The sequence below is a fragment of the Heptranchias perlo genome, chromosome 36 (genome assembly GCF_035084215.1).
Source record: "Heptranchias perlo isolate sHepPer1 chromosome 36, sHepPer1.hap1, whole genome shotgun sequence".
In the NCBI taxonomy this organism is placed as follows: domain Eukaryota; kingdom Metazoa; phylum Chordata; class Chondrichthyes; order Hexanchiformes; family Hexanchidae; genus Heptranchias; species Heptranchias perlo.
The window spans coordinates 21,427,691-21,452,258 of record NC_090360.1 but is presented as its reverse complement, the minus strand read 5'-3'; the positions used below and the strand labels follow the sequence as shown (position 1 = coordinate 21,452,258).

Here is a 24,568-nt window from a genome sequence, read left to right as displayed (position 1 = left end):
TTGTATATTTGATTTGGTTTACCGATGTGTCTGTGTAACCGGATTATTTTAACCTCCTCCCCAACCCACCCCCCTCCTCGCTGGGTCACCTGAGCTGGCTGACCTGCGCTTGTATGTTATGCACACGGGGTGGAAGGTGAAATAAGATTGACAGACATTTAAAAAAAAATGTTTTTAACGGCATCAATGGAGTTTACAAATCACACTTTACCCGGTTTCCCAGGTGTTTTGTTTTATTATTAAGGTTTCCTCTTAACTTCTCACTGAATCGGTTTGTAAAGTGACTGACCCACAGCGATCTGACAGCCACATAGCCTGGTGAGAGTGACCATACAGAATACTAAACGTTAACTCTGTACCAGGCCGATTCCTTGTGAATACTGTTCAGAACTTACTGTGATCTTTTTCTGAAATGGAGAGTTAACGTGTGTTTCATTTCGTTAATTGCGGTGTTCCCATAACAGAATGTTTTGGATGGATTTTTTTTTAATTAAAAAAAACAAATGATTTGTTCTCAGTTGAAGTGATTACGAGGTGATTTTTCTCTTTAATATTTTTTTTGAGGGGAGATAGACGCCTTGTCGCCGATCGCTCTGTAGGTGGCGCTGGCTTTATACTTGTCTGGGGTAGAATTAGTTTGATAAAGGTTTTGGGTGAGTTCAAAGTTGGAAGTGTTCAGAGTTGCTTTAACTCAGCTCTCACTCCCCTGGGACACAATAAGAACTTTATTACAAAAAAAACTCCCTGAAACACCGGCCAACAGAACTGTGTTAAATCTTTCTGGGCATAAATTTGGTTGTTACTGTGAATAAAATCTCCCTTTGATCTCTCCTAAATCAGAGATTATTTGATACACACACACACACACATATATATATGCCTGCTTCGGCACTGATGTTATTTTGTATTAATTTTGCTATTTACTATTGCGACTCTTCTTGGAATCGAATCAATCGTCTGATTTCTTGGTGACAAATCATTTAATCTGTCATCAGGCTGCTTGTTTTCAAACGATTTTCTGTCATCGTGTGGTGAATATTGTAATTGAAATCTTTTCTTTGCGACTTCTCTCCCCCTCCAGCCCCCCAATCCCATTTCCCATACTTGAAGTAATTTTAGTTTGCAAACAATTCCCGCTTTCACTGCTCTGCTTGGATTGTGCCGGCTCTTTAAGCCGGCGACTCTCTTAAAGACCCAATTAGACACTATACAGGTCAAAAAATTAAAGTCGTAGTTTAATGTAACATTTAAAGAATGATTTCAATTCAGCTCAGCCCATGCAATTCAGTCTTAATTCTTGTATTTTAAAAAATATATATATATGTTTTTAACAGTACAAGTAGCCATTAGCCGCCTGATCAATTTTAATAAAATGTAATTAATACAAAACAGTAAAACACTGGATTAAATCGGCGTGGGGAGAAGGGGGTTGAGGTTAAGTCACATTTCCAATTGTGTAACTGAGTTTTCCTGCGTTGTTCTTCCTATTTTTTTTTCTGGGAAAGAGAAAGTATGTTAGGATATAGAATCGAAATTAGCTGCTATATTTTATCAGACTAAATATGAGGGAGGAACTGTCATTCTGTTAAACAGGACGTTGGAGGCGAATCTGTGCAAATTCATTTGATATAGCGCAGGAGTTGTTAAAGGCTTGAAATGTTAATGGGGCTGTAGCAAAGAGAATAGTCACTGTCACTTAAAGAGAAATTGCAAATCGGAGTTGCAAGGGGGACACGGGTTTATATCATGAATCAAAAAGGACAAATTAGTGCAATGTGGCGACATTCTGTGTCACTTTTGCTGCAATTATCCCGTGTAAAACGGCCACTTTGCTGTGTTTCCCTCGGAATCGTCGATAGTTGTGAGAATTTTCACCGCGCTGTTAGACCTAATGACCACCTAAAAAGTGATAGTTACAGACAATCCCGAAAAAGATACAAACTGTTGGCTTTTTGAAAAAAAAAATTGAAGATTTTTGCATCACCCGTATAAAAAGTAACACTTTCTCCTATGCGACAACAATCATTAACTGCAGATCAGTCCCTTTATTTATTTTTAGTATCCTATTCAGGAAAGGTCAACTTTAGAAAGCCATGTTCTATTGTGACTGTTATAACACACAGCAGTGGATTAGTTAGTCATCCTAAGGAGCGCCAACACAGCCTGGATTATTCCAGGTATGAATCCATGTATTCTTGACTGTATAATAATAATCCAAGGGAAGAAATACGTGATTTCAAAAAATATAAATTTCAGTATTAATTACAAATTACAATGTAGACTGACGCCCACGCGTCTAGCAGTGTTTTAGTGAAAGTGTATATCTAACCAGTAAGAAATGCGTTGATCAAATGTGCGAGGGAAATAAAGTCTATTATTTGAGGTGCAATTGTGCCATGTTCTTTAGATGCCAGTCTGGGAAGAGGTGGGAGAGAATCGGAGGGTTTGGGGATTAATGGTTGGATAACCCCGCTCTCCAGTCTTTCATTAACCTATTTCACAGGAAGCTCCCCTCGCTTCATTTGCACTTCAAAGAGGCCCGCCGTCTCGCCCAACGGAAATTAAAGAAAAATAAACTTTTTTTTTGGGGGGGGGGGTGGGTGGTGGAGGGAGGGGAGTGTGTTTTCAGGGAGAGGGGACTGCGTGGATTCTCTAGATCAGCCCCTGTATGGCCGCAGTCAATCCGCAATTCATTTTATATACTATCTGAGAGAGGCAAATCCCTTGATTATCTGTTTTATCCAGACCCCTCTTGTCCGCTCACTGTTTAACTCTATAATCGTGTTACGTGTAGATATACTGGTCCGATTTGACGCCTCTCGGTGTTTACACACAGGATTACCCGCGGCTGTATCGTTGCCTTTGATCTGAATTTACGGATCTTTTCAGTCACAGAGCAAGTGCCGATCGTTTAAAAGTTAAATGTAGAATTTGACAGAACATTGGGATAATGAATTGGAAAGTATTTGTATGTGTGTATAATTTAATTTTCAATATATGCGTGTGTTCTCCCAAACAATGCTTTTCACTCGATTATGTTCTCGCTGAAAAAAAAGTATTTTACTCGTAAATTACAAATCTTTTATTTTTGATGAATTATTTTGAACTTGCCCCTTTCTTTTCTGGATCCCCCTTTAATGCAGTTTATAGGTAACCCCCGTGGAATGTTGTGACTTGGAGATAGTTGTATGTGCAAACTGCGCATTGTTAATAGATAATAACGAGTGCTTTAGTATCAGGCGGAGTGTGTGTGTGTGTGTGTGTGTGTGTGCTGGGGAGTTGAGGCAATGTCAAAGCGGTGGGTAAGTTGCACATTACCGGTGGTTAGTTATGATTTTTGCTGGTAAAGAGGGGCGACGAGCAAAATTGACATTAATTAAGCTTCATTATATATGTGTGTCATATACACACACATATATATATACAAACATACATATATGTATACACACAAATATGCATACACACATATATATGCACATATACACATATACACACACAAATATGCATACACACATGCACGTATATACACACATACATATATATATACATACACCCGCATGTATATATAAATAAACATATATACATACATACATACATACACACACACGTGTGTATATACACAAACACATATATACACTAATTATATATACACACATAATACACATATATATATAAATATATACACATATCTACACACATACACAAACGCACACATATATATACACACATACACACATATATGTATACATATATAAACACGCACACATATATATAAAACACACATACACACACATTATATATGTATATAAACACACTCCTACAAATTATCTCATCAATCCCCAACAAATAGTTGTTGTTTCCAAGCGGAATTCTAAGTGCATTAAGATGTGCTGGCGGGACACGAGTGGGCACATGGTGCCAGTTTGTGCTCTGTGCGCCCTTGGCTAGGTTTGGGGTTGCTGGATGTGCGTATTTTGGAGAAGTTGAGGCGTTCTGGTACGAAATGTAGCGGCATCGGCTGCAATTTCACAGTCCGAAGAACATTTTGCCTAAAGCAACTTGTGTTTTTTTCTCTCTCCCCACCCCCCCCCCCCTCCCTCCTCCCTTGTCTCGGACCCCTCCCCGAGATTATTGCCATTTTACCTTACAGTGCTTGGTTACAATGCACAGTTCAAGAAAGAGGAAGCAAGGATAAAATAAATGTTATATCCAATCTGGTCACGCTACATCGGTAATAGCCTATTTTCCCTTCTTTTGCATCTGCCTGCTTTGAATGTTAATAGCACACATGGAGAGGTCCTGTTTAGCCACCTCACAATTAACACTTTTCACAAACTGCATCTGAAAATCTTAAGTTTTTTATGTACGCCCGGACCGGGAAAATGAATTAGATTCCAAATTCATGTCCAGGTGTTTTGCAGAGAGCGTGTTAGTGAAGCGAGCCGGTATAATTGCAGCATTCAGTATTAGATACCACTTGGTGATAACTTTGATTATAACTTTGCATTATAAACCCCCCACCCTAAAACATTTACATGATCTCATTCATAAACTAAAAATAATTAAATCAAGTTTGGTGGTATGCAAGAACAGTAAAAAACGGGCAAAAATACAGTCTTGTTGAGTTTGATGGATTAATAGCAATCCTACATTTAGCCCACATTGACATGTTTATAATGTATTTTCTTGCCCAAACATATAACATAATGTTATTACATATAACCAAAATACCTGGTAATGTATATTTTACTCTAAAGTATTAACTACCTGCATTTGCTAAAACGAAACCCCATTTGTCCGTTTTGTTACGGGTTGGTTAGTGCCTAATCCATTATGCACCCTGGTTTAAGGTTAGCAAGTAATGTTAACGGAGCCAGTCATGGCTTTTACAAGGCCTCAGTGCTGAAGGCACCTGTAGCAAGACTGTAGGGACTGTGGCCACACACACACAAATAAATATAGACACACACACATAAATAAATACAAAAATAATATAGACACACCCGAATAGACACACACATTTATATAAACACGTATACGCACATGCACAGAAACGCAGACACTCATATACACACATATAGACCAGCAAATATAAGCAAGTACACGTGCACACATATAGACACACATCTTAGCACACATAGACACACGTTCAAATTAAGAAACACACAGACACCAAACACATAAATATGGACATACATATAGACATATACATAAATAAATGTGGACACCATAGTAGGCACACCTGTGTACACATGGATACATAGATTTATAGTTAGATCAATAATTTTGCACTCAATATACATTCACATTCAGGCACCAAACACATTTACTACACACATACATGTACAAACACAAACATACAGACACCCAAAGACACATGGGCACTCACTCAGATAAAGAAACGTGTATTACATATATAAAACACATACACACGCGTCCCAGAGCCTTTCATCCACACTGAGATACACTTTGCTATGTGTTGAATGGGGAAAGTTCCTCCAGGATAACGCTCTGAACTTAGATGTGCACTTTTCAGTTGTTGAACTGGCAGATCTGCAGCAGACAATTTACCTGGATCGGTGTGGAGAGGGGGAAAATATGAAATAAACAAAGTTAGAAAATGGGAGAGAGGCAGTTAAAGAGAAAATAATTGTGAATAAATGCTAAAAGTCAACAAACAAGGTGAATTACAAGTAGGTCACCAACCTGCCGAAGGGAAACGTGGAATAGAGATATAAAACCCACGAGTAGGGGTTAAAAATGAAGAAGATATGACTAAGAAAGTCGGTCTTTAAGCGATCCTTTCTGGGCCTGGTTGAATTATATTTAACACCTGCATTACACGTAAAAAAGACTTTCAACAATGTGCCACTGGTTTGAATTACATAGTTCTAACTGCTCTTTAACAGATATGGAGGGGATAAGTCATTCATTTGGGAGAAATAGAAACCATTTCTGGATTTATAGAGTGTGTTTGGCTTTGAAAAGATTTTTTTTCCCGCTAACTCCGAGTGTATTGTTTTGGTTAACAGATAATTGGGTGGAAAAATGTAATTTGGGAATTGGTGATTATAGAGATTAAACCCCCAAAAAAGAGAGTTGACGCTAATTAAAAGCCGTTTGAGCGAGTGACAGAAATCCATTCGTCTTTAGCCTCAGCTGTTAACGGTTCCTGGTGGCTGGCTGGGGCCAGGAGCCCCCATTCGGAGCTCGGGCTGGAGAGAGTTCCCCGCCCAGCCTGTGCAAACGGGCGGACGCTGGGCATTTCCCACCTTCCCCTTTTAGCCAGGTGCACAGTTAGTGAGTCCAAACTCAGATTGCAGCTCTACCTCAGCTCAAGCTCAGCTCAGATGCCAGTGTCGGAGGCAGCTTTAGCGACCGGTGTGTTTATGCTTCTATAGGACGTGGTGCCAGTGGGTGTGAGTTTACCACATAACCTCTTAACCATCTTGCTGCAGTTAAAAAAAAAACGTTTCATTGTTTGTAATTCGATATATTGACGCGATGATTTACCATTAAACGGGGATAAAGTGAACGGTTTCTGTAAAATCGTGTTTGTTTAACACGAGGGTTTAACAATCGGCAAACGTCAGATTCATTAAAGAATATAAATTGATAATTTATAGTGAAATTTCATAATAAGCGGAATTTATTTGACAGCATCTTGTATTGCTCATTGAGTACGGGATCGGCGGTTGAGATGGCAGAGAAGTTTTATAATGTTGAAAAAATAGAGAAACAAATGTATAGCATGCACTATTCTAGTTCCAAAAAGTTGTCTCAGATCGCAGAGAAAGCGGCCAAAAGCTAAAGGGGCAAGCGCTATTTCTATTTGCAGCTTGTCAATCAATCACTCCTATCGATAGATCAATCACCGTGTCAATTAATATATCATATTAGAACCTCGCGTGGAGCCAAGAAGGGCGAAGGAGGCTGGGAATTATTATTTTTTTATTTGTGTTTCTGAGTGAGGCCAGGAGCCGGATGGAAAGCGGTTGTTGAGAATGATTTCAATTTATTCGTTAGCGTTTAATCAACATAATTGTTGCTATCGTGTCGCATCACAGTCTTTAGAATAAAGGAGATCCAGGCAAAGCTTGCCCGCCTTGGCGACAGGAACCGAGAGATGATGTGACCCCTCCATTTAAATCACATATTATATATTACTAACAATATGCATAGTGCCGTTATAGAGCGCTCTGCATATTCTGAGGTATTATTTCTCTGCTTTGCTATTTAACGCTGTGTGTTACACACAGAGCAGCAAGGAATAAAGATTCCGAGATTACTCAGCATTGAAAATAATTGCTACACAGCTGTGACTTTGTATTTATTTAAAATTAATTAATGTCACGTAACATCAACTCATCCGGGCTTGCTTCAGTGAAACGCAACATTTTTTTAAAAAAAAGGAAAATATATATATATTTAAAAAAAAAACAATTGGAAGGTTTTGTTTTCCTCCAAGATGTGAATTGAGCAAAGTTTGGCGTTTTATAGATACGGATCCACGCTACTCGGGAGGATGAAAAAAATGGAATGTTTTATTGTCCCATTATTAAATCAAAATTAAAAGTAAAACGGGAATTGAGTAGCAATGTATTTTATTAAATATAGATAAATATGATGTTCAATACTTAGTTTGTGTACACAGTCTGCAATGTTCTGTGTATTCTAAAATAGCAATAATGTATATTTATATAATGCTATGATTTAATCTAGAAACCTGCACCTGTGCTGATGGATATACGCGTAGACATATACAGAGGTTTTTTTTTAAATAAACAGTGTACCCGATGCTCTGCCTGTTTTTAACTCCCTTTCCTGTTGTGCGGGTCTCAGAAGGGCAATTGGTGTAAAAGTGAAGTTTGGATTTCTAGGAATCCCCACCCCGAGTGGCCTCTCTTTCCGGGAGAATAGCCGCAACAAGGCAAGCGCAACGAAAGGGAAAATAAGCGTTTGCAGTATCGATCGAGGCAGACTCTGGCCAAAAGCTCCATCGTCGCGCTCGAAAAAAAAAACTCATTCACAAAACTTCTACCTTCACAACTGCCGCGCTCTCACTGCAGGGAGATGTATTGTTTTTATTTTGTTCTTTCGTTCCTGGACGCTTAAAAAAAATTCAATCAATTCGCGTAGACTGAATCACGATTATCCAATTGCAAATAAATAAACGTGATGCTTTTAATACCAAACCTCAGGGTTCCAGGTTTGGCGACAGTACAGATTGCATATTCATAACGGATGTATAACGGAGCCAGATGGGCAATCAATTTAATTGTACACTCGACACGATCGGAGATTGATTTTTTACTTGGTTTTTTTAATTTTATCATAATTAATTAGATCATTACAGCGGTTCTGTATTGGTCTCCTAATTTGACTTTAAAGAGGACCCGCTATCGACCGTCCAGTGCCTTGGCGTTTGTCAAATTCTTACCGTGAAAATACCTCAATATTTTTTTCTGCCATTCTTTTAAAACCCAGAGAACGAGGCTTGTTTGTTAGGGGCTTGTCGGCCACCAGTTATATTAACTAAACTTCACTGAAACTTGTGAGGGGAGGATTCAGAACATGTTAATGGATTGTTTTTTCCCCAATAAATAAGTTGAATAGAATGTTACGGGCAAACAACGGACCAGTTAAACGCTAACGCACAGAGTCCATTAATGCAATGAAATGATCACAGTGAACTCCAGAAAAAATTTCAAATAAACGCGTTCAGAAGATATTTGAATGTAAAATGCTGATATAACTATGAATAGGTACACGGGAATAATCAAAGCGATGGATTTAAAAGTTACCCGATTTAAGAAATGCATCATAAGTTGGGCATGTACAGTCGAAGTAAAGCATCCATAGCACTAGGAAATGGTAAAGGGCAATGAAAATGACATGCGAAATCTAAACTAACTGAACAGTACAGGCAGAACTTTATTAGAACGTGAAATCAGCGTCATTAAAAGGAAAATACATCAGTTATACTGTACCGCCATTCACCCTGAATAGTGAAATTATAACTAACAATCTCTGCTAAAAAAAATACCAGAAACAGAGTATCTATCCTTTGAAGTGATGAAAGCAGGTATCATTTTATAATTAGGTAACATCAGCTGAGCGCCCGATACTTGTACCCTGGCAGAGGTGGGAATGAGCTGGGCAGGGAACGGGGACTGGGACCTGGCCGCTCGGCTCCGTCTGTTCTGACGTTATAAATGTGCCGCAAGGCAGTCTACTGATAGCAGGGCGAGCACCGGTGTCTTCGACTGCAACTCCAACCCGCAACTCCTGCAAAAAAAAATCACACCCTCGATCTTATCACAGACTGAAAGAAAGAGAGAGAGAGAGAGAGCGAACACAGAAGCAATCACACCTTTTTGGTCCAGTTCAAATAAACAGTTTGACATGATGGGTGAGCCTACCTGATCGCTCTGTTCTGTGAGCCATGCAGAGCTTTGCTTAATGGTCTGTTGCCCGACGCACCCTAGTAAATCTTTCCGGGCTCCTGAACTTTCTCGTCGGCTTGCCCTGTAGCTCTTTCCCCCACTGTTGTATTATTTTTTACATTTTCCCTGTTAGTTTTGGTGGTGATATTCCCCCCACCCTGTGTGTCTTTTCTGTGTTTTTATTAATTCCTTTGCCCTACGTACAACTAACCGAAACTAAAAGTTTAAGTAAATCGATCGAGCTGCGAACTGATAAAAGGGGAATTTGTAAATAGCAAATAAAGAGGAACAATTCCCCCTTGCACGATATTTGTGGAAGAAAATGAACCTTCCCTTCCTTAACTGTAAGGTAAAGTCGATTAGGAAAATGTACTTGGAAAACTATCCTATTTCCAGTCAGCCTCTTACCCAGGTAACAAAAGGAAAGGTAAGAGGTGATTAGGCACTGATTATTCCGCTCTTCCTATTACACTGAGATTTGCGCTTTAGAAGTCTGCTGGTGGTCAGACTGTTTAACAACTTCCTGAAAGTTAAGAATGGGGAGCGTGGGGAGTGGAGACGGGAGGGAAAAATACCCAAATTTCAGTCTCCTGGCATAGCCGCAATTACTTTGATCAGGCAAAGATGCCGATTGGTTGCCGTCTTGCAGGCAACCTACATTTAAAGGGGAGGGAGTTTTGCAACATCTTACAGCCGCACACCTTCAAAATACCGTAACACAGAGTCACCCGCCCACAGGCAGCCACCCAGAGCCGACACTCCAAGTCCGGGATGGTTAATCGAATGATAAATGCTTCAATAAATATAAATGATTAAAAAGATGTCAATTTAAATAATAATAAAAATAGAAAAGGATTTCATTTATGTCGGAGAATAAAGAATATGAAACAAAATAAAGTGATTGCTTTGTGCCGGTCGATCGACATCAGTTGCACAAGTTTGAATGGCTGAGTCTCGCCAGTCAGTGCTCTGTTGTTAAAATTAACTCTGGGAACAATATTGTGATAGCTAGGGTTAGGGTTAGGGTTGGTGTTATGGTTGGAGTTAGTGTTAGGGTTGGAATTAATGTTGGTGTTAGTGTTGGTTTTAGGGTTAGTGTTAGGGTTGGTTTTAAGGTTGATATTAGGGTTGGAGTTGGTATTGGTCTTGGTGTTAGGGTTGGAGTTAAACTTGGTGTTAGAGTTGGGGCTGGAGTTAGGGTTGGAAATGAAGTTGGAATTGGTGTTAGGGTTAGAGTTAGGGCTCTAATTGGGGTTGTATTAGTGTTAAGGTTTGGTTGGAGTTCGGATTGGGTCAGCTGCTCCATAGAGCAGGCATGTAGGTGCAAATAACCAGACTTCGCGTCTTTTATCAACTCAAATGTCTTGCATTTTTAAGCGGGTTGGTTACAGATACTCTTCCAGCCGAGACACAATCACTTCTGTTACCGCCACTCTGACCATTAATCCCTGTCCCTTCTGACAATATCCGCCGATATATAAATGGAATTGCTATTGTTCAGTGCTCTTCCGAGACGGTTAAAGCGTGCATGCGTGTCCCTGTGTAAAGTGAAAACGAATTTCAGCTCGCGAAGGGTTAAAGTCCAGAACCGACCCTCCCTTTCTGGACAAAGTTATCGACACAAGGCAAGCACCGGAGAGGGTGTCAAAGACGACAAATGAATCGCACAGTAAATAGATGCAAAGAAAATAAATAAGGTTAGAGCGGAATAGGAAATGAAAGGAGATAAAAAGGCCAAAATGTCAAATAAAAAGTCTAGAAATAATTCTAAATAATTTCGAAAAGGTCAGTTATTTTTTTAAAGAGTGAAATGTCCATTTCCCCAAATAAAGATACACCGTAAGTGTCTGGTGTTTGATCCGTTCAATCCAAAATGACAATGCAAGTTCAGGCGCAGTTTATATTCAATTTTCTCGTTCTAGCTCCGCTCGTTTATGCTCAGCTGGTAGATTTACTTGCCGTTGTGCATATTATGGATATATATTCTCTCTAACAGAAAGGCTGTGGAAGCTGTGAATGAAATCACCGCCCTACAGCTGGGAGAGCGGGTTCACCGTGCCTTTTGAACCTAAAGTCTGGGGCAGTGAGGAATTTGCCTAAACGGAATCACACGGCAGGCCCGGCCAACAAATTGTTCCAACTCAACTATTTAGGCACTTGTGAGAAATTTGATTTTATTCATAAATCTATATCACATAATAGAAAGTAAATTGCAGATATAGGAAATTGCATGGAACATCGATGAAAACTATTCCTATTAATATAAAAGTTTTTTTTTGTTTTAAGAAGCAGCGAGGGGTGACTTTAACTTTTTCCCTGTTTAAAAACATTCGTTTATTTCCAGTCCCTGGTTACAATAATTGCTTGTGGGCCCCACTGGTTGACATAATTACTGTTTGAAGACCAGATAAAAATTATAAGTAATAAGATGAGAAAACAAAAATCGTTATTTTTATTGTTATAAATATTAACTTTTTTGAAAGTTGTTAACTTAACCGATTAAGTATAAATTGTGGCCTTTTAAAATAAGGATTTTTCACCGATTTTTTCCTCTCCTGTCCATAAATTCGAACGAAACGGGCAGAGTGAAATGTTTCGGATTCCAGGGAGTTCAGGATAGCGGTCTGCAGTCATTCCGGCTGCGCAGAGATCAGAGTCCCCAAGAAAAGGGCGAACATTACATTTGAGTGACCACTTTTTTCTTAGAGCATTTGAGAATCAAATAGAGACTACACAGATAATTTGACACAAACACACACATATATATTGAAATGGGCATTGTAAAAGGAGCAAAATATGTAATTAATATGTTTGATTATGCATCGTGTGTAATCTAAATATAATCATTATCTATCTATCTGTCTGTCTCTCTGTATGTGTGTTTATGTGTGTGAATGAGGTCTGGTTTTAATGAGAGATGATAATCTGAAAATGACTTTCCCCCTTTGCTGTAGATGTGGACCCGCTGATGATGAAGGAACACTGCAGCCCGCAGGTATCCGCAAATTATTAACGAAATATTTGCATCTGATCTGCAATTTAATCAGGGATTATTGTCACACGGTAAACCTGATTTCAGAAACATTTTCAACGTGATAGATTTAATTCAACTACGCTGAGTTTTAGGCATGAGAAATTAAAAGCATAATTAAACTTGCATGCTGAGAGGCGGCCGGTATATAAATATTTTAAATATAAATATACCGGAAACGGCGATACATAAAATCTTCATGTTGTTTCTGTTTGAAACAGTAGTTTACCAAATACTCGGTGAAAAAGATTTTGTTTAAAAAAAACCTTTAGATTGTTAGACATATCTCTTTAAATATTTGTATTATAGATAAAATAATTTATAAAAAAAGCTAGTTTACTGAAATCCAACATATTGATGTTTTCCCCACGTTAGTCTTACTGTTTAACAATTTTTTTCACACGTTTTCTCCATGTAATGTTTTATCTATTTGATCCAGTATATGAATTATTTAATATCTTCCTGTAAAATCATGCAAAACAGTTTTATATCTAAAGTGAGGATAAAGATTACTAAACGTTATTTGAGTCTTTGACCAGGAGAGGCAGTATAATAAAGTATGAGCGAGGCGAGGCGCCACGGTTAAAGTTCCAGTAAAGCTGTACAATAATAGTCTGCTTCTGTTTCAGGTCCCTCTGTAAAGCAGATTTGATTCAACGGGTGTCACACGGACAGCGAAGCCCCGATATATTGACCAGCACACGGCAGGGGAGACGCTCAGGTCCCGTCTCCATGACACCGCAGCCGACTCCCAAATAACTGTGGACTTTGAAACTCAACTTTGTGTGAGAGTGACGCGTTCCCTGAGTTTCTAGTTCATTAAACCGCGCTTGCATTGCACCAGGCTAACTTAGTTCTGCTCGGCTTCACCTGGTCACTTATAACGTGGCACTGCAGGGCAGAGAGCTACAAACAAACGCATAGGGTCTCAGACTGGGGCACCTGCTGATGCTGGTCAGCACGGGAGGGACTGGAGAGAGGCGTCAGTCAACAGTAAGAACTGCAACAGAGGCGGAAAAAACCCCCCTGCAGAACACATCGTGTGTGTGTGTGTGTGTGGACACTAGCAGGGTTTTAGTCCGGCTAATTCCCTATCTCTTCATCGTACGACTACCCATTCCCCATTTCCCACCAGTTATTCTTTCCCTGTTTGCCCTCAGCCTTTCACCGTGGGTCTCTTCACAGCGTAAAGCGTTCCAATTTAGTAAAGAGTTACTGATTTAAGTTTACTGACACGGGGAGAGAATCCAATCTCGATGCGGCACCTCCGTTCTCTTGTGAGTGCTTGCCAGTCATACGGGTGGTTAGCTGAGATTTGTAAGCGTACACCTCGGGATAGTTTTAGGGAGGAAAAAAAAAACAAAAGTCAGTACCACCGCCATTTAAGTACTCATCTGATGTGTGTTTCTAAAAAGCAATCACACCGCGTGCATTGGACCTTTCGCTTCTTTCAGTAAAACTCACGGAGGTGACTAGAAAATGAAAGGTGGTGGAAAAAGATTATTCAAATTCACAAGAAATAAATTAACTGGACACTCGATGCATTTTATTCGTTTAAAACAAGGCAATCATCAAAAGAGGGGTTCGTAAACAATAACGAAGAGTTAAAAAGATCCCAAAGATTGTGACAATTAGTTATACAGCACACGTATGTCCTCATTCATTTAATATGTAGATATATGGGCAAAACAGCCGTGCCCTGCAGTAATTGATGGCAGTGTCCTTTCCAATTTTGATTTGGTAAGAGTTCTGTTAAGAAGAGAATGGGAGCGTTAATGATGTATTCATTGTATAATGGAAGTCCAGCCGGTCATTCACAGTTCTGTGTCATATTGCGGAATGTGTGTATATAAAGATATAGTATTCTGATATACATGCAAGCACAGAGGTACACAGTTCCTAAGGCTGGTGTGTTTGAGTTCATGTACAAACTATATAGCTCGTCTGAGTGAAAAGAAGCTCATTTGTTTCCAGTATTTTGCTTGTTTGAACCTCCAGCTAGAGTCGGCCGGCACAGATCGATTTGTGAATGAGATGAACACACCTTGCACAGCTCCAAACTTCTCAGAGAGGCACATTTTAAACCGAATCTATTAGAACATGGTTTACACTGTGGGGCAGCTCAGCTGGATTTGAATAAGTGAATGAGTGTGACTGTTTACATTAACAAGGGCAAATCGCAACCTATATAAAGTAAGGGGAATTACAGAACGCAGTGTCAACCAATTGAATTGTGTTCATTAAAATCATCGTTGATTTTGTATTAAATCGATGGCGTTTGTGAACTTCCTAAATTGTTCATTTTTAATTATTATTACACTTTATTCACGGAACGAAATGCGGGAGAGGCTGACTTCTAACTGGCATTTCGATATATTGCTCAGTGTTGGGCCCCTGTCTAGTCTGGAGAGGACAACTGCATTCATTTTTTTTTGCCACGAAGATTGATCTGCGCAGCGCCTTAATCGCCCGATCTCAACACATCAACGGAATCTGGAAAATGAAATGATTTTAGTGCCCTGTGTCCACGTGACATCAAGAAACAGAAAACAAGATTTTCTCCCTCTCTCTGTTGCAGGTTGATAAAACTTCACACTGTAAAATTTCACGGTTTCACTTGTTTGTACACCGAGAGAAAGATAAAACGAAGACAGGTCTTCTCCCCTTATAACGGTGACAGAGAGGGTTGCAAAATTATTTTGAGAAGTCCCAGTAAAGTTTCAATTAAAAGGAACATCTGATCTTTCACAACCTCTCCTCATTTCATCGACGAAGAATTTTGTTTCCAAATTTGGCTTGCACTTTATAATTTACAGATTGCGTGATATTCAATGGGTCCAAAGCATTTTGCATTACAATTATTTATCACAACGAATTTACGGGCGCTATTTGCACTCCATGCTTTTTAATATATATATATAATTCTCCCCAAAAAAACCAACTCCCTTCTCCCTGCTAGCCAACTGTTCCATTTCTGCTAAGGTGCTCATTATCTGATCGTAAGTTCTCTTTCCCAAACGGAATCGTTGTATCAACTTTTCAAGACTAAGTGATTTCTATTAATTCACAAGTTTAGCAGCAAGTAACGTGTTGATATCGAGGGGGTGGTTTGGAGCCGTCTTGTCATAATCGTTTACACTTAAATGAGAATTGAAGTCTTCACATATTTAATTCAATAATCCTTTTTGTGTGTGTGTGTGTGTGTGGATTTCACGGCGGATCTCAGATGATCGCTAATTACATTGTCCTGCCTAGGTCATTGATTTCATGTTACTGTACTGAAATTCTGCCTGACATGAAATATTAGCAGCAAAAACGCCACTCAGCTATTTAAGCATGCAACACATTGTAGATTACTGCAGCTTTTATGGTCCAGAACCGAAGATGTCACGCATGTAGCCTGTGTTACAGTAGAAAACGGCTCAGCGAAGCAGCTCTGTGCCAGTTCTATTTAAATGAATGTGCACAGCAGTAAAAGGAAAAATGGAGATATGTGCTGCTTACATCAAACCTGTATGAGTTTTAAAGCCAAAAGTAATACTAATGTTAATTAATACTTCTATTAGTAATGACTATTTGAGCATATTGTTCACGTACACACATGCACACAGTTATTATATCAATAACATCTATTACATCCAAGAAAATAAATATTTAAATAGAAAAGATGAATATGTTTTAGCACGGACAAATGAAAACCTGCGCTATGAAGATTATATTGACTTGCTGTTTATATAATTTCAGATATTTTTCAGGTGTTTTTTTAAAACTTCGGTTTGAACACCAGTCTAGACAATTAAACCGATTTAACAGTCATCTATCTACAAGGCATGTGCATTCATCACAATAGTCATTGTTCTAAAAACAAAAATCACTTCAAATTATTTATAAATGCGCCATATTAATCATAGTCTGCAAAGGCTGGCGTTAGAAGTTCATGAAATCTGTGTCTCTTTGAAAACTCATCTGATTTATATTCAAAAAAATCTGTTCAACATTTCACCCAACGCAGGGCGTTTGCCACAACACTGCATGTTTGCAGCTAAAAGTGCCGTGAACTGTATTTTGTTGCACTTCTAAAAATTAAAAGATTGACAATTCACAAAAAGGTTTAATTGCAGCCGAATAGCAACTGGGAGCTCAGTAACTGGCCATTTACCACGGTATCCTGCAGTGTCAAAAAATAGTCCAAAGAAGTCCCATGCGTGGTGATGAAATATATGACTGCAATAATCTATTTTTATGTTGAATTTCATTGCGTTCATGGTTTATTACTATGAGATTACTTATGTTTTATAAGTTATTGGGACTGTTAATGTTCCTGTATGTAGGTTTTACAATCCCTTCTTTGAATTTTTGTATTCTTCCGCGTCGTTAATTTCAATGGGAGCTCCACTTCCCTAATGGGATTGTGGTTCCAATAAGTGAGACTTTCATCATTAACCAGTAAAGCTTTGGAACGACAGTTCTATGTTTCACGAGAATTAAACACTATTTACATTCCGCGGGCACCTGCTGGGGCCAGATACTGGCAAAACTTTAAGTACGAATGTGTGTTAAGCAGAAGAAGTTGAAAATCATAGAATTTACCGCCCACTTGGCCCATCGTCTCTCTCCCTGCCTGCCCTTTAATTGAACTTATCGACTCTAATCACGTTTATTTCTCTGTATCATTTATCCTTTTTTAAATACCTATCCAATTCCGTCAATGGCCACTTGTGGTAAAATAACCCTTTGTATCATCAAACAAATCTTCTGACCACCCCGTCCTAGTGATAATTCACAGTCTATGCCATCTTGTTACTGATTCACCAACCGGTGAAACTCACCACTGACCCTCTCAAAACCTTCCATAATTTTGAAAACCTGTCACATTTCTCTTATTTTACCTCATTATCGAACTTTTAGTAGGTTTAATGTTTTTAAATATTCTGGTTAAAACATGCACACTATAAGGGTGACACTTCCAGTGGCAGGGCATGACAGTTCAGTCTAAATCTGGTGCTGAGGCCTGGTTGAGGGGGCTTGTACTGTATCACATTTAGAGAGGTGACAAGGTTGCGATGGGGTTCAAAACTCTAGCCCCAAGCTAGACCAAGTGTCTCTTTGTTTTTGAGACGTTCCTCCAATTCCAGTGGAACTCCCCAAACTCCATTTTTTTCAAATAATTCTCAATGATGTTTTATTGCGATCTGAGCAATTGTGCAGTTTTGTGGCACAAGCATTATATTTTCTACTGTGAGTAATGAAACTAAAGTAAGCAGTTTCACAAATCATTGCATTATGTGCAGTGATACATCCAAAGTTTATCTCGGAATATTTTGCAGGGGAGAACAGGATGAGCCAGGAGCTCAAACACTTGACCAGTCATCTCACTGGAAATCATTTCTGAAACTTTGTAACTGCATGCTTTACTTTAAATGATTAAACAGCCACTGATACCGAGTGTCAGTTAAACAGGACGTGTTGTATGAAACCTGTTTTTCTCTGAGTTAATTTTTATTCAAGATTTTTAATGAGAAATTGGAAATTGTGCACTTTTCAATGCAAGGCATCAACATTGGTCCATCACTTCACCTTTTGTTCAGTTAGAATTTATGTAGGTGAGCGATGGGAAAGAAGAAACTTCATATGTGTAACAGGCAGCAAAATGGGCAATTGACTATGAACAGGGTAAACTGGGTATGGAGCCCATGGTTCAGTATTTGTGCTTCTAGCACTCCAAAGTATATAACTTATATACATAATCATAATGGATTCCTTCAATTGAACTATAGGTTGGATTCCAGTAAAGATGGAGAAGGTCCAAATGGTTAATAAATAGAATAAGAATCAAATAAAGAACTTGCATTTATACAGTAACTTTCACCCTCAGGATGCCCCTAAGTGCTTCACAGCCAACAAATTACTTTAAAGTGCAGCCACTGTTGTTATGTAGGCAAATGTGGCAGCAATTTGCACAAGATTCCACTAACAGCAAATGAATGAATGACCAGATAACCTGTTTTTTTTGGCATCTGTTGGTTGAAAGGGAATGTTGGCCAGGGCACACGAAGAACTCCCTGTTCTACTTTGAACAGTCCCATGGGATTTTTTACGCCCACCTAAGCAGGCAGATGGGGTCTTTGTGTAACTTATCATCTGAAAGAATACTGGATACCTGAGCTACAGGCCATAATCAATTCATAGGGCCTAGATGGTTTATATATTGAGCAATGGAGACCCCAGAGTGTGATACAAATTGGAATATAATCCAGGGGTTCAGATCATTTACAAATCGAATAACAGATACCTGGGAGCCAGTTATAAACCAGAATCTAATCAAAGGGTTTAGATGGCTTACATATAAGGCTTAATTCTGTAATTCTGCTCCTAGTAATGAATCACATTTATTGGGACCTTGGGTTGGAGAATTGGGGCTACAATGTTACAGCCCTATCTCCACCCTGCACTCTCTTCAAACACAGTTACCCTGATGGAAGCACTGAATCACATAATAAATACTACAGAATAATGAATACATAGGACTGAGCTACAGGCTACAATCTAATCAAAGTGGTCAGATGGTTTATATGTATTGAATAATGGAGACAAGGGATTCAGATCATTCATATATAGAGCAATGGATAGGTGGGAGTGAATTATAATCTGTAATCTAATGGAGGCATTTAGATGATTTGCATATAATTATTTGACTGTAAACTGTAGAAAAGCATATTTACTGCACAAGAGTCACATTTTTCCATTTTCCACACTAAATGTCTCTGAGTGAGATTGCCATATTGGTGTCAAATTAGTGGCGATGATTTGGTGTGACATCTTACTCCTGAAACATGCAATTTATGTTCCAGAGTAGATAGCAAAATTGGCCAATTTAGTGCCAAAATATAGGTTGGACTTGAACTGGACTGAGACTATCCAAAATCATTGCATGCATGACCCTCGCAGTCACCAGGCACAGAAGATTTTCAACCCATCTGTCTGACCTAGTTCAACCCAGATCCTACAAGTGAAAGGCCCTGTCTGACCCACTGGACCATCTAGTCCTCCAGTTCTGATGTGTTTAAGTACTGAAAACACCAGATATTTCTGCTGTTAGTACCATTACCCCATATTAAAAAGCCCATGTATGACATGTGTTACTATTTCAGACTGCTCATTGCAGTAAAATCACAAACCTCTCCTCAGTGCTGCAGTGTTTGGGTGCTTCAGAGCTGCACTGACCAACATGGACCACATCATGAAATGCAATGTTGTGACTACAATTTCAGTAAAGCATAAGCATTCCAGTCTGTAACTCATTTGCATGAATCTATTATTCTGTACAAAAGGCAACTGAACCCCTTGATTAGATTTCAGTCTGTAACTAACTCCTAACAGTTCATTATTCAATGCATAACCCATCAGAATCCTTTGATTAGGTTCCAATCTGTAACTCATTCAGGGGGATCCACTTTTCCGTATATAAACCACTTGACCCTGTTGATTAAATGCCAGTTTACACATGCCAATTTAAGGGCAGCAACTGCTCTTCCAGTAATAATACTAATAATAATCCAGTAATAATATTAATAATAGCGTGCACACATCCCCAATTTGAAATTACTTCCATTGTTTCATTTGGGATGGGCTCATTGCATGAGGCGTAGTCTGACTAGAGCAATGGACAGTTTAAGCATAACTTACGCTAACTTGTACTCAACTGCTTTTGTTATATAGTTCAACATTGGACATGTTAAGCACCAGGTCTACTTGTACCCCTAGCCTAGATCTCTTTCAACTTCACCCATAGCTATTTCAACAACATCCATTATGTTGCCCATATTTTCTTCTTAAATGCTAAACTTATTTTCATCCAGTGGTGGAGTCAGTGGGGGTATAAGTGGGATGGGAGGTGGTCATGATCCCCCCAATCATTTTGAGGTCAGCCAACACGTCTTTGGAGGACCATCTCTATTTTGACCAAGGCACCTCTGTCGTCCATATTCGGTCCCTAGGTTCTGCCTGCAAGTCTGTGCAGCTTCAACTTAGGGGCAATGTTTTGGTGCAACATTCTAGTCCTGAAACATGCAAATTGTCACCAAAGAGGGGGCAGGTGCATGAAGCACTGATCCCTGCATGAAGCACTCACCCCTACTTTTGGCAGAATGGGCACCGGGGAAAGAGAGGGGTGGAGATCTGGTGTAACTGGGTCCCGCCTCAAATTCCTTCTTTGCATACCAAAATAACTTTACATTGCCAGATGGCAGGAATTTCTAGTTCCTTATGCCTAATTGTTCTAGCACCCTAATGTAGATTTGTGACCATTTTATTTTTGACCCTCTCACTGCGTTACCCTGTTGCGATAGCTCATGCCAATATATATCCCTGAGCTACTGTGTTCATGCTTGCCCATTGGTTGGTACCCACTCTTTGATCAGTCTCATTTGGTATCCAATTTCTTTTCCCCCTTTCCCCCATAAAATTTGTATTCATCCTCTTAATCAAAAACCATGAGTTCCGAATTATTTCTGTCAACGTTGAAAACCAAAGCTACTCCTAATTCCTACCTGGTGCCAAGTGGTGGAGGGAATATTGCTGTGGTTGGAATTTCTCATTGTAGTTCAAAAGAAATTAAGAAAAAAAAGAAATAAAAAAGAAAGACTTGCATTTTTATAGCTCCTTTCATAGAATGTCCCAAAATACTTTACAGCCAATTAAGTACTTTTGAAGTATAATCACTGTTGTAATCTTGGAGCAACAACATTGGGTAGCTGTTACGAACTGCAGTGATTTCCCACAAGTTAAGTTCCTGGTCACACACACCTGTAGGGATTACTGAGCAAAGGCAAAGCTTTTCTCCAGGGGGTTGGGTGTTTGACTGGAGGGAAAAAATATCAGCAAGCAAGTCAGCCTATGTTGTTCTCTTACTCATGGTGGGGTTCGATGGGGGAGAGGAGGAGACTGTCAGCAGGAACTGGGGAGAAGTATACCAGTAGAAACTGAGAGAGGGAGGGGATCAAACCTTGCATATTTAGGTTAAGGCCACATTTCAGTGCAATCAGCCCACAGCGATCTTGCCAGTTCAAGATCATAAGATACTCGTGGATAAGAAGGCCATTCAGCTCACCTCAATTCATCCATTCAGGACAACCCTACATCTCCTCCATTGATAGGACTAATTGTTTCTTAAATAATTCTAGGCTTTTAAACTCCCCCCCACCAATCTAAGAATCCATTCCAAGTGCTGATCACTCTGTGTGAAGAATAACCTCCTGAGATCAGTCCAAGTTTGAATCTGTGTCCCATGACCTACTCCCACAGTTTTGTTTAAAGTGATATTCTAGATTAATTTATTCAATTCCTTTATCTATCATATACACCTGCACAAGATCATGGCCTAGAGCACGCCTGCTCCTCCTGGCCCACAAGGACACTTAAAAAATTTAAAAACAGCATTTACCTGGGCCTCCCGTGGACTGGATTCTTGTTGCCCTGAGATCATGGGGGCAATTGGCGGGTCTTTGGTTAAAATGGCGTGCATGTGATGTGGCATTGCCATTTAAATCAGGCTCCATTCCTCTGGGGCGGACGGCCTTCTCGTGCCTGAATTCAAGCAAGTAAAATAGTGGGGGTTGGGAATGTGTCGGGAACGCAGAGCGCCCCCACCCCCTGACATCTTATACCATCTTGCTCGCACCATTCCTGTGGGGTATGGAGGGTTAAAATTGGCCCTTAAGGGTCAGCCTCATGGCTCTTATCTGCACTGTTTTCACCACTTTTATGGCTCCCTTGAGGCTCGTTGAGCAGAACTGGCCACAAGTAAGGTGCTGTCTGACCAGCGCATGGTACAATTTGATCATGACTTCCTCTGACCTGCTTTGGCCATGGATTTCAATATTCTATTGGCTTTGTTGATTGCTGCTCTGCATTGGTTGGACTTTTTGAGCATTTAGTGTGTAACCTGGGTCACTAAGGCTGGCCATAGCACCTGACCACTCTGGCTGAGATCAGCTCTCCAATTTCCTCCCCACCGCTCCTGAAGGACGTGACTCCCTCTTAGAGCAGTAGTCAGCCTCTAGTACCATGCCCAAGTGGCCATTATTCATGTGTGAGCTTTGACAGTGCATTCTTGAGGTTACAGTCTTAAAAGATAACACGCATTTTTCACCGCCGATGTCTCTGGTTGAGTAAGGCTGTCTGTTCTGTAATGATGCTGAAAGCACAGCTTCTGTGCTGTGTGCGGCCAGCAGGAGTAAGTGACACTGCCACTCAATGCTTAACAGAAGCACACAAGGAAAACCAGCCACTTGTACATATTATGCAGTATAGTTCCTTTGTACTGTCTCTTTAGAGCAGAGGAGGCAAAAGGGAGATTTAATAGAGGTGTTCAAAATTATGAGGGGTTTTGAAAGAGGAGAAACTGTTTCCACTGGCAGGAGGGTCGGTAGCCAGAGGACACGGATTTAAGATAATTGGCAAAAGAGTAATTGGAAGATGAGGAGAAATTTGTTTTCTTGCGAGTTGTTATGATCTGGAATGCATTGCCTGAAAAGGTGGTGGAAGTAGATTCAATAGTAACTTTCAAAAGGGAATGGGATATATACTTGAAAAGGAGAATTTTGCAGGGCTGTGGGGAAAAAGCAGGGGAGTGGGACTAATTGGATAGTTCTTTCAAAGAGCCGGTGCAGGCATGATGGGCCGAATGGCCTCCTTCTGTGCTGCATCATTCTATGATTCTATTACTGCATAGAAACTACAATCATGCCTGCAAAATGCAGAAAGTCAGTTTCAAATTCAGGAAGCTGAGCTTGATACATCCCAGTTACAATTGGCAACCCAATCGAGCATTAAACAATGAGAAGGTGCCTGTATATGGGTGGTGGGGGAAATACAATGCCTGCAATTGTCTCAGCGTGAGGGGAAGCTGATTGCTGAAACAGACAGTGAGAAGGAAAACATCAACTCTGACTCTTATGTGCACATATGGACACACACAAACACAAAGGTACTCACATATACAAATAGGCGTACACACACATTCACACACCCACAAGTGTATAAATAGATATATAGATGCACATATAAATTCATGCATGCATATGTGACATATGGAGTGCTTACAGACAAGTGCACACATGCGTACACATGCACACACTCATGCATAATGGAATGTCTATGCATACGTAAAGATATACACATATTCACAGGCCTGCACATGCTCATACTCATATAGACCCACATGCACACACCCATGCACGCACACATGCTCTCACTCTCTCTCAGGGTCACATATTATACATACAGGGATACACATACTGGGATAAACGCGGGAGCACAGAACCACACAGTGTCACACAGCCATCCAACGATGCATACACATGGGAACACATACAAACTGACACAAACACACACAAAAACACACATGCACACCCACTGGAATGCCTTCTTTCTCACTCATTCATTTTTGTCATTAGAAGCACTCAGTTTACTCAGTGAGCAAATGTACTGAGTGTCGACCGTAGCTCAGTGGTAGATCTCTCGCCTCTGAGTCAGAAGAGTGTGAGTACAAGTCCCACTCCAGAGACTTGAGCACATAATCCAGGCTGACATTCCAGTGGGATACTGAGGGAGTGCTGCACTGTCGGAGGTGTTGTCTTTCGGATGAGACGTTAAACCAAGACCCCGTCTGCCGTCTCAGGTGGACGTAAAAGATGCCATAGCACTATCTCAAAGAAGAGCAGGGGAGTTCTCCCCGGTGTCCTGGCCAATATTTATCCCTCAACCAATTTCACTATAACAGATTATCCGATCATTATTGGTGAATTGGCAATAATGACAGGAGGGGAAAGAAGAATTGATCAAATGTGAATAACTATAATATATACAGGGGCCTAGAAATTGGGCTGCGACCACGTAGCCACAATGGTGAAGCCCAAGGATTTCCAGATATTGGGCCTTCTGCCTCATTTCACGTTGCTGGCAAAATGTCAAGAGCTTGCCAGTGAACAGGACCTCAGCTTTTGGGCCACTGCAAGCATTACAGCAGGGCTCAGGTAAATGTTGATCAGGATTGGGGCCTGGATCGGGTATCGGGACTTGGGTTGGGGAT

At 40.0% G+C, this 24,568-nt stretch overlaps 2 long non-coding RNA genes across 5 annotated transcripts; one reads left to right on the top strand and one right to left on the bottom strand.

The window, feature by feature from the left end:
- Positions 1–1,223: 1,223 nt before the first annotated feature.
- Positions 1,224–10,079, bottom strand: LOC137304191 (uncharacterized). Of its 4 annotated transcripts, none has more exons than XR_010958524.1 (5): positions 9,423–10,079; positions 8,441–9,288; positions 5,707–5,833; positions 5,430–5,571; positions 1,224–1,496 (listed from the first exon to the last, which is right to left on the bottom strand). It is a non-coding gene; the product is annotated as an uncharacterized lncRNA (long non-coding RNA). The 4 variants fall into 4 exon arrangements; XR_010958525.1 differs by having other exon boundaries at positions 9,047–9,288; XR_010958526.1 differs by having other exon boundaries at positions 9,135–9,288.
- On the top strand, positions 6,180–14,745 carry LOC137304192 (uncharacterized). The gene is made up of 3 exons (XR_010958528.1): positions 6,180–6,419; positions 12,401–12,441; positions 13,107–14,745. It is a non-coding gene; the product is annotated as an uncharacterized lncRNA (long non-coding RNA).
- The last annotated feature ends 9,823 nt before the right edge of the window (positions 14,746–24,568 follow it).